General features: G+C 32.6%; 1 non-coding gene across 1 annotated transcript; it reads right to left on the bottom strand.

Moving 5' to 3' along the window:
* Positions 1–6,358: 6,358 nt before the first annotated feature.
* Positions 6,359–6,576, bottom strand: LOC121222953 (small nucleolar RNA U3). The gene has a single exon (XR_005920323.1). It is a non-coding gene; the product is annotated as a small nucleolar RNA U3 (small nucleolar RNA).
* Positions 6,577–8,697: the final 2,121 nt, after the last annotated feature.

The raw sequence follows: 8,697 nt of genomic DNA on the forward strand, positions 1-8,697 counted from the left end.
GTTCAAAGGCAAAGAATACCTGATCAGTGATTAATGTGGATCGAAACTCATGTTAGTGACCATGGCTGGTAGAAGTTTTGTTGTGGACTGGAACAAGAGTTTAGACAGTACCTATATAGTTGTTTTGAATGAATCCAAGCTGTGGCATAAGAGGCTAAGCCATGTTAACTACAAGTCACTGACTCAGCTAACCAAATAAGACTTGGTTGAAAACTTCTCCAAATCAGTTAAGAAAGAAAAGGTGTATGAAGTGTGTCAGCTAGGAAAGCAAGCTAGACTATCATTTCCTATGAATAAGGCCAGGAGAGCATCTAAAAAGTTACAACTAGTCCACACTAATGTGTGTGGCCCTATGAAGACACAATCTTTGAATGGCAACAGGTATTTTATCCTTTTCATTGATGACTACTAGAGATATTGCTTGATTTACTTCCTAAAGCACAAATCAGAAGTGGCCTCAGTATTTTGGAAGTTCAAGGCTGCAGTAGAAACAGGTTGTAAGCTGAAGACATTGAGGTCAGATAATGGGACAAACTATACCTCAGCTATGTTTCAGGGATTTTATAATAAAGCAGGCATCAAGCACCAACTAACCAACACCTACACACATCAATAGAATGGTGTTAGTGAAAGAAAGAATAGAAGCTTGATGGATATGGCAAGATGTCTGTTATTTGAGAGAAATTTGCCCAAAACCTTGTTGCTGAGGTAGTTAACATTATTGTATATCTTCAAAACAGGTTACCAACCAAGGCATTGGTTCATAAAACTATATTTGAGGCCTGGTTTGGGTTCAAACAATCAGTTGCTAACTTGAGGGTCTTTGGATGCATATGCTATACACATGTCCCAGCAGTAAAAAGAGATAAGTTGGCCAAAAAGGCTCAACCTGGCATCCTGATGGGCTATATCAATATCAAGAAAGGCTATAGGATCTCGGACCCTTCATCCAATAAAGTCTTTGTGAGTAGAGATATAGTATTTGATGAGAAGTCAGACTGGAATTGGGATAAAAATGAACCAGAGACTGTTGCTGAAGACCTATGACAAATCAGACTGAATCTGATTGAAATGATCCTGAAATGGAACCAGACCTAGTGACCTAGTATTTGATGATGTGCCAGTTAGAGGAACCAGACCATTGGCTGAAATAAATGAGAGAGCTGATGTGGCTGCTGTTGAACCAAGTTGTTTTGAAGTGGCTGAAGCTCAACAAGGATGGAAACAAACCATGCTTGATAAAATGAGCATAATTCACAAGAATCAGACCTAGGAGCTAGCTGTAAGACCAACCAACAGGAAGGTTATAAGAGTGAAGTGGGTGTTTTAAGCCAAGCATAATGCTGATGGAACTTCGAACAAGCTGAAAGCAAGATTGGTAGTGAAGGGATTCAGTCAGAGGTATGGCATTGATTACCTTGAAACATTTGCACCAGTGGCTAGGCTTGACACAATTAGATTGTCGGTTGCCTTGGCTGCACAGAATCATTGGAATATTCATCAACTCGATGTAAAATTCGCCTTCCTCAATGGTTTTCTTGATGATAAGATATATGTTGAACAACCTGAAGGTTTCAAAGTAGCTGGCAAGGAAGATAGTGTCTACAAGCTGAAGAAAGCCTTGTATGGCTTAAAATAAGCACCAAGAGCCTGGTACGAAAGAATAGATAGCTACCTAGCTAGCTTGGGGCTCGAGAGAAGCATCAGTGAGCCAACCTTGTATATGAAGAAGGAAGGTAATGAATCACAGCTCATATATGTTGATGACCTGCTAGTGACAAGAGAAAATTATGCAATACTAGCTTATTTCAAAGGCAAAATTGAGAAAATGTTTGAGATGTCTGATTTAGGACAAATGTCCTACTTTCTTGGCATGAAAGTGTCTCAAACTCAGCAAGGAATCTTTCTAAGTCATAAGGTATTTGCCTTGAAGATTCTAAACAAATTCTCCATGCTGAACTGCAAGGCAACAAGCTCATTAGTTGCTGTTGGAGAGAAGTTATCAAGCCAAGATGATTTCGAGAAGGTTTGTGAATCAACCTATAGGAGTTTGGTTGGATGTCTGCTCTATTTTACTGCCACTAGACCAGAAATTATGTTTTCTATAAGTCTGCTATCTAGATTCATGCATTGCTACAATGTGAAACATTTACAAGCTGCAACAAGAGTTCTCAGGTATGATATGATGTTTGCCAAGGTTGATAGGATGAAGTTACTTGGTTATGCTGATAGTGATTATGTTGGATTAGTGGATGATATGAAGAGCACCTCAGGGTATCTATTTACCCTTGGTTCAGCCAGTTTTTGTTGGAGTTCAAAGAAGCAAAATGTAGTTGCTCAATCAACTGCTGAAGCTAAGTATGTAGCAGCTGCTAGTGCTATTAACCAAGCCATTTGGCTAAGAAAAATCATGACAGACTTGAATCTTCACCAAAGGGAAGCAATAGAGATTAAACGTGACAATCAATCAGCTATTGCAATGGCAAAGAATCCAATGTTCCATGGGAGAACAAAACACTTCAAGATTAAGTTTCATTTTGTTAGAGAAATAGAACAAGCTTAAGAGGAGAAATTGATTCATTGCAGTTCTGAGGATCAGCTTGCTGATATCTTGACAAATCCTTTTAATGTGTCAAGGTTCGTGCATTTGAGAGTCAAAATGGGAGTATGCAGCATGCAAGCCAAGAAGGAGTGTTGAAGTTAGCCTGCATACAGCCAAGAAGCAGAGAAGCAGCCCGAGCCATGAATGTTGCAGCTGAAGATGGTGCTGCTATTTTTGTTTAGTTTTGTTACTTTAATTAGCATTTTGTAACTTAGTTAGATTCAAACCAAGTTGTTAATGTACTTGATGTAATTTGTCAATGTTTGAGCTGATAAATCAGTTTTACTAAGTGTGCAAGTTATGTTTCATTAGTTTCAAGGATATTTAGTGGTAGCAGGTAATGTTTAGGTAACAATTTTCTTATTTTGACCAACTTATGTCTGGTATATGTATTGGCATTATGCCTTCTTTCAAGTTAATGAAAAATTCATCAAAATTTATCATCAAATTCTCTTTTCTTGCTTTTTTTTTATCTTTCAAGCTCGATTCTGTTTTGTTTGCTCAACAAGTATCGAGCCTTCAAGCTCAAGAAACTTCTAACTTCATTCATTTCACATTCTTAGTTCCAACAGAATCTCTACCCATCAACGAGTAAAAGAGCATACCTTAAATCTAAGTTGATTTCACAGTCATTGGTAGAGATCAAAGAAGAAAGTTGTTTGGATTTTGATTTATAGATTCCTGACATTTTAAATTGTTTCATTAAAAAAAATTAAACCGTAGAAGAGAAAGGGAAGAAGAGCTTTCAATTGGTATGGTGGTGTGAACGGAGAAACACAACAAGCCATGAACCATAAAAACACAATAACATCAAAATAATAAAATAAACAGATAACACCAAAGATGGAGAAGCTAGAGTGCAAGTAGCCGTCTGTGCTCTTTCTCTCCGGTGAAGATCAACATTATTGCCATGGATTCATTTCAACCAAGCACAAATTTAATTTTGGAATTAGGAACAAATATCAGCACAACTTTAACAATTGGTATGATGACTGATAAGTATGAACATATATCACGTAAGCTTTAGAAATTTCAATCACTTCAATGGAGAACCCTAATGAAGCTAGCGCACCCACCAACAAAACCTCTTTGCTAGTACTAGTTATCCCCCGGTCACAGCTTAATCTTATAACCTACTAGATCCATATGACTAAAGAACTCTCATTCCCAAGGCAAATCCCACAACAAATCCTCAAAGATCTCCTCAGGAAGTTCTTCAATTCGACCATACCCAACTCTTAATAATCAAGTTAATCCTAACCCAAATTCCAATTCCAAGAAATTTTTTTAACTCCAAGCACAAATGAGAGTCTTCCAAGAGAAATTATAGCAACAATAAGAGCAAAATCCTCAATTAACTAACTAACCATAACCGCATATTTATTAAATAATTTTTTTTATAATTTTCATGTTAAAATATGTTATAAGCTTTGTAATTTTCGTAAATTTGAAATTTAATCTCTTTACTTTTATTTCATCAAATTTAGTCTTTATGTTTTTCAAAATTTCAAATTCAAGTCTAATTGTTAATGCGTTTTAAAATTATTCCGTCAAATTCGTTGGTTTGACATTTTGAAATTAAAAAAAAAACTAACTTAATAGCTATGTAACAAACATTAACGTTTTAGTGAAACTAAATTTAACAAAAAAAAAAGTTTAGTGGTGTTAACAAAAATTAACGTTTTAGTGAACTTAATTTTCATTTTTTATAGAATGCCTAGAATTAGGTATAACCCTTCCTCAACCCTTAAATATGAGGATAAACATGTTTGAATACACTTGAACACATATACTCCTGCATTGACAACAACATTAATACCAACCAACCAAGTTAAGATTCAATCGACACCTAATTTTCAATTTTGTAATGCATATATAGTTAATGTTAAATAAAACAATGGTGTATTGAGTTTAAATAATATATCGTCTCATATGTGAATCTATCTATCTATTTTTGAAGTTGGAATAGTTTGAATATATTATCATCAATCTTGAGTTAGTGTCAAGTTGACTTGTACACCAACTCAATCAACAACATTATCAATATTAGAAATTTTATCACACGTGTATGTCTGTGGAAACCACGTTTTTAGAACAAAGAAGAGTGTTTAAAAGTAGCACACAATAAATAACGAAATTTTTAGTTTGAAACTAATTAACAATAACTCGTGCATAATAAAAACAAAATGTACAAAAAATCAAAATAAAACTTTGATTGTGTGGTAAATTTAAGATCCTACTAATACATTTGTTAAACTAAAAAAAATTAAAATACCCTCAAATAATATAACTTATTTTAAATATGAAAAAAAATATTTTAGTAATTTTCCTGACTGAATTAGTGCCCAATTAACTTATGACACCAATTCAATTGGGGTCTAATAATTACATAGATACCACATTAATAAGTGAAGCATTGGTTAATTTGCACTTTCTTTGTATTTATAGAAACTTAATTATTTTCTTTACTCAAACACCGATAACAATTTTCTTTTGTTTTTACTTATTTTTATTTATTAATTTTCACACAATGAAGGTGTAATTTGTACTAAATTTTCTATATTATATATAAAGATTTTGATTGAGTTGGTGTTACCCATAATCGAGTTCCAATTTAATTATTAAACTATCAACTTATATTTATTTTAACAAAGCAATAAATATTAATTTAAGGGTATTTTTATCTTTTTATATAAAATTTTTAAAAAAATTCTTGCTTATGATGGAATTAAAACTCAAAACACTAAATATTCACTCTTCCAACTTTACCATTTTAATTAAAGTAGTATTTTTTTTATGTGAATTCTTAATAAATATATTATATAATTATTTACACCCACATTATGAGTATGCTGTAATCTTATCGATAATGTCGTCAATTGAGTTAGTACGTATCACAAATTGTATATCATTTAAACATGAAATATAAATTTTAATTTAATATAATGATACATATAATATAAGCTAATCTATTTTTTATTTACCTGGATAATATAAATAATAGTTTTTTTTATATAAATTTCATGCACTTATATTCTAAGTTTTGTTTGAGTGAAAAAACATTTTTTCCACCACAGTTTGACATCAAAAGCAAAATGTTGCTCATTGCTTTGTAGTGAAAAAATACTTTTAAACCCCAAACGCAATAAAAAACAGTGCATAAAACATTTATCCGAAACAAAATGCACTCCTCTTATTTTTGAGCTGAAGCAAAGTTAATTCCTTCTGCTGGTACTGCCCAACCGAATCTTCCACCTGAACAGGCACGAAAATGGGCACAGCGTGCACCAGAACCTGGAAAGAAGTATAGGTCCCAGCAGCAGGATCCTCTATCTCCGGCGTGGTTGTAAAATAATCCAAAGCCATGATCTTGTTAAGCCTCTCTCTCAACCCAGCATCTGTAGCAAAGAACTCCCAATTCAGAAAAGCCAGAAATTGAACAATAACTACATAAATATAAGAGCTGCGAAAATGATTAGAGTGGATGATTACATGAAACGTCGGCATTGCATATTTTTTTTGGTTTTGTGAAGAAAAGGGTTAGAATCTGTTGTAATAGTGTGACATTCTTTGTGCTCTCAAAAATGTCTTTTTCTCATTCATGGATCTTATTTCTCTCTTCCAACTGACTGTCTGATGTTTTTTCAGGTGAGTTTTGAGTCCAGTTAATTTACTCCTCTCCAAGATTTGTAAGCAAGCTATCCTTACTCTATCGTCGCAGCAGCTCTGTTGAGGGGAAAAAAAAAAGAAATATGTAGTTTGTCAGACAACTGTGTGACCATCTCAGCCAGACCAAGCTGGATAAGAACGATCCTCTGCAGCCAAAGCCAACCATCAACAGGAAGGCAAGACCAATAATCACGCTCTGATCGCACAGTCTCAGTTTATCAACCAAACTTGGAATCCTGTCACCTTTGTGCTAAAGGTAACAGAAGTACGAGCCTATAGAACAGATCCTGTTCAAGTAAGGTCGTGACAGTGGTTTATCCATTTTTGCTTTATATACAATCTATATCTTTGTTCCTCTTTCGATGAGGGATTTTGTCGATGATGCAGTGATTGGGTCCTTGCTTGATGTCAGATTGTAAATTTGAACCTGTCTTTTAGTCATTATTTTTAGAACAAAAAGTCAGATTCCCAACACTTTGTTTGTGTTTCATTTGACACCAATTGGTTAATTTATTTATATAATAAAAAAACTTACCCCACCACTAGGATAACATCTCTTTCTCTTTTCCCTCAAAAATTTAAAATTACCGATTATTTTATCCAATATAATATATACTGTTTTTACAAATGGAAATACCAAAAAGAAATTGATGATCTTGAATTTGTTTTTAGGTATATATATTTAATGAAAAAAAAGTATAATTAAACAATAATTTTAAATAAAAATAAATCATTGAATGAACGTATAACTCAATTACGGAGAAAATACAAGGCCCGAACTTAAGGGTTTTTTTTTAATAATTTAAAAATAGAAGTTATAAATATATCTTAAGAGTTAAACAGCCAAACACCAGATTTGCAAATGGTGAAGGGACAAAATTTGAATCTTAAAATCATAAATAAATATAATAGTTTTAAAAGGATAAATATCAAATTCATACATGAATTTTACTTTAATATGTAACTATATATTTAGTACAATTATAATTATGAGGTATAATGGGATGATTGCTCACTTTATCCTTTAATTATGTGGTCGAAGTTTTAATTTCCGCTCATGAAAATGGAGCATATTTCATGGTCAGCTATTTACCTATTCGAAGAGCACTTGCAGTGAGGGAATTAGTCATTGCTACCGGTGGTGGATACCCTGGTTTCAACAAAAAAAAAACCTCGAATTGTTGATCATATGCGTATATAAAAGCTTTGATTTTGATTTAATTCTACATATTTAAAGAAATGAATATATAGATTGATTTTCATATTAGATTAATATCATTGTCTGTGCATGCAATATATATATTAACATAAAACGGCACTAACTCGATAACATTGTTTGTGATTTATGAAATTTGGATCAAATAAAAAGTTATCATATAAAATTCTGCAAATCAAATTTCTCACATGACATCGTATATTGAATCAAAATTTATATATAAATTTGATATTTTTCGGATTCTAATATTCTAAATTGATATTTGGAAAAAGAAATGTGCAATTAAAGGAAAACTAATTTTAAATTTCGTAGAGTTAAAACATTAAAATTTAAATGCCAAAATTTAACAAAAATTCAAAAGTAAAAAAGGTTGTCCTAATGGGCAACGAGTCAACAGCATATCAATTTTAGTCCTTTTTAATTAAAAAAATATTTAATTTATACTACTCTTCTTAAAAATTTATTTTACGTTTGATCCTAAATTTTTAAAATTTTATTTTGCTCCCATAACGAATTGTTGACTTCGCCCCACTTCATCTGTGCCACATCTGTCAAATTTGCTTTAAATAGAAAAAAAGAAGTGAACTTAACTCCAACATAAGCCACACTAACCAAAAGATGAAAGGAATTAAAGTTAAAATGCGAGAAAGTTTAATCCACCTTTCTTTTATTGATTAAAGAACAAAACGTAATATTATGATTCTAGCAATGCATATTTTTATTCTTTAGGCTTAACAAAACCTCCATATATAGAAATACAAATTTGTAACTTTAATGAGAATTAAATTAATAATAATCAATACATTTAAAATCTAATTTAAATAATTTTTTTTTGGTGAAGAACAAACGAAAGGATTACAACCAACTAAATTAAAACAAAAGGACTTACTACAAACGACTGCAATCATTCCTCTCTATCAAACGCCATTTTGGTTATTCTGTCGGCTTCTCCGTTTTATTCTCTAGGGACATGTTCTAGCATCCAATTCCCCACATTCTCTAGGAGCTGATGCATTCACATGATTAACGTCGAGCTTGAAGTCTTCGAAGTATATTCCTAGATAGCCACAATAACCTCCAAGATGTTCATCTACACCAACACTCTATCGCAATTTCTGGTTTGCAACAGTGTCAAGCCATCTAAACTTCCCCATAATTTAGCATCGAAGACTGAACATTTCTCCAAACGTTGGTTAAAACCAAGAATCCA

The sequence above is a fragment of the Gossypium hirsutum genome, chromosome D10, assembly GCF_007990345.1.
Source record: "Gossypium hirsutum isolate 1008001.06 chromosome D10, Gossypium_hirsutum_v2.1, whole genome shotgun sequence".
Classification (NCBI taxonomy): Eukaryota; Viridiplantae; Streptophyta; class Magnoliopsida; order Malvales; family Malvaceae; genus Gossypium; species Gossypium hirsutum.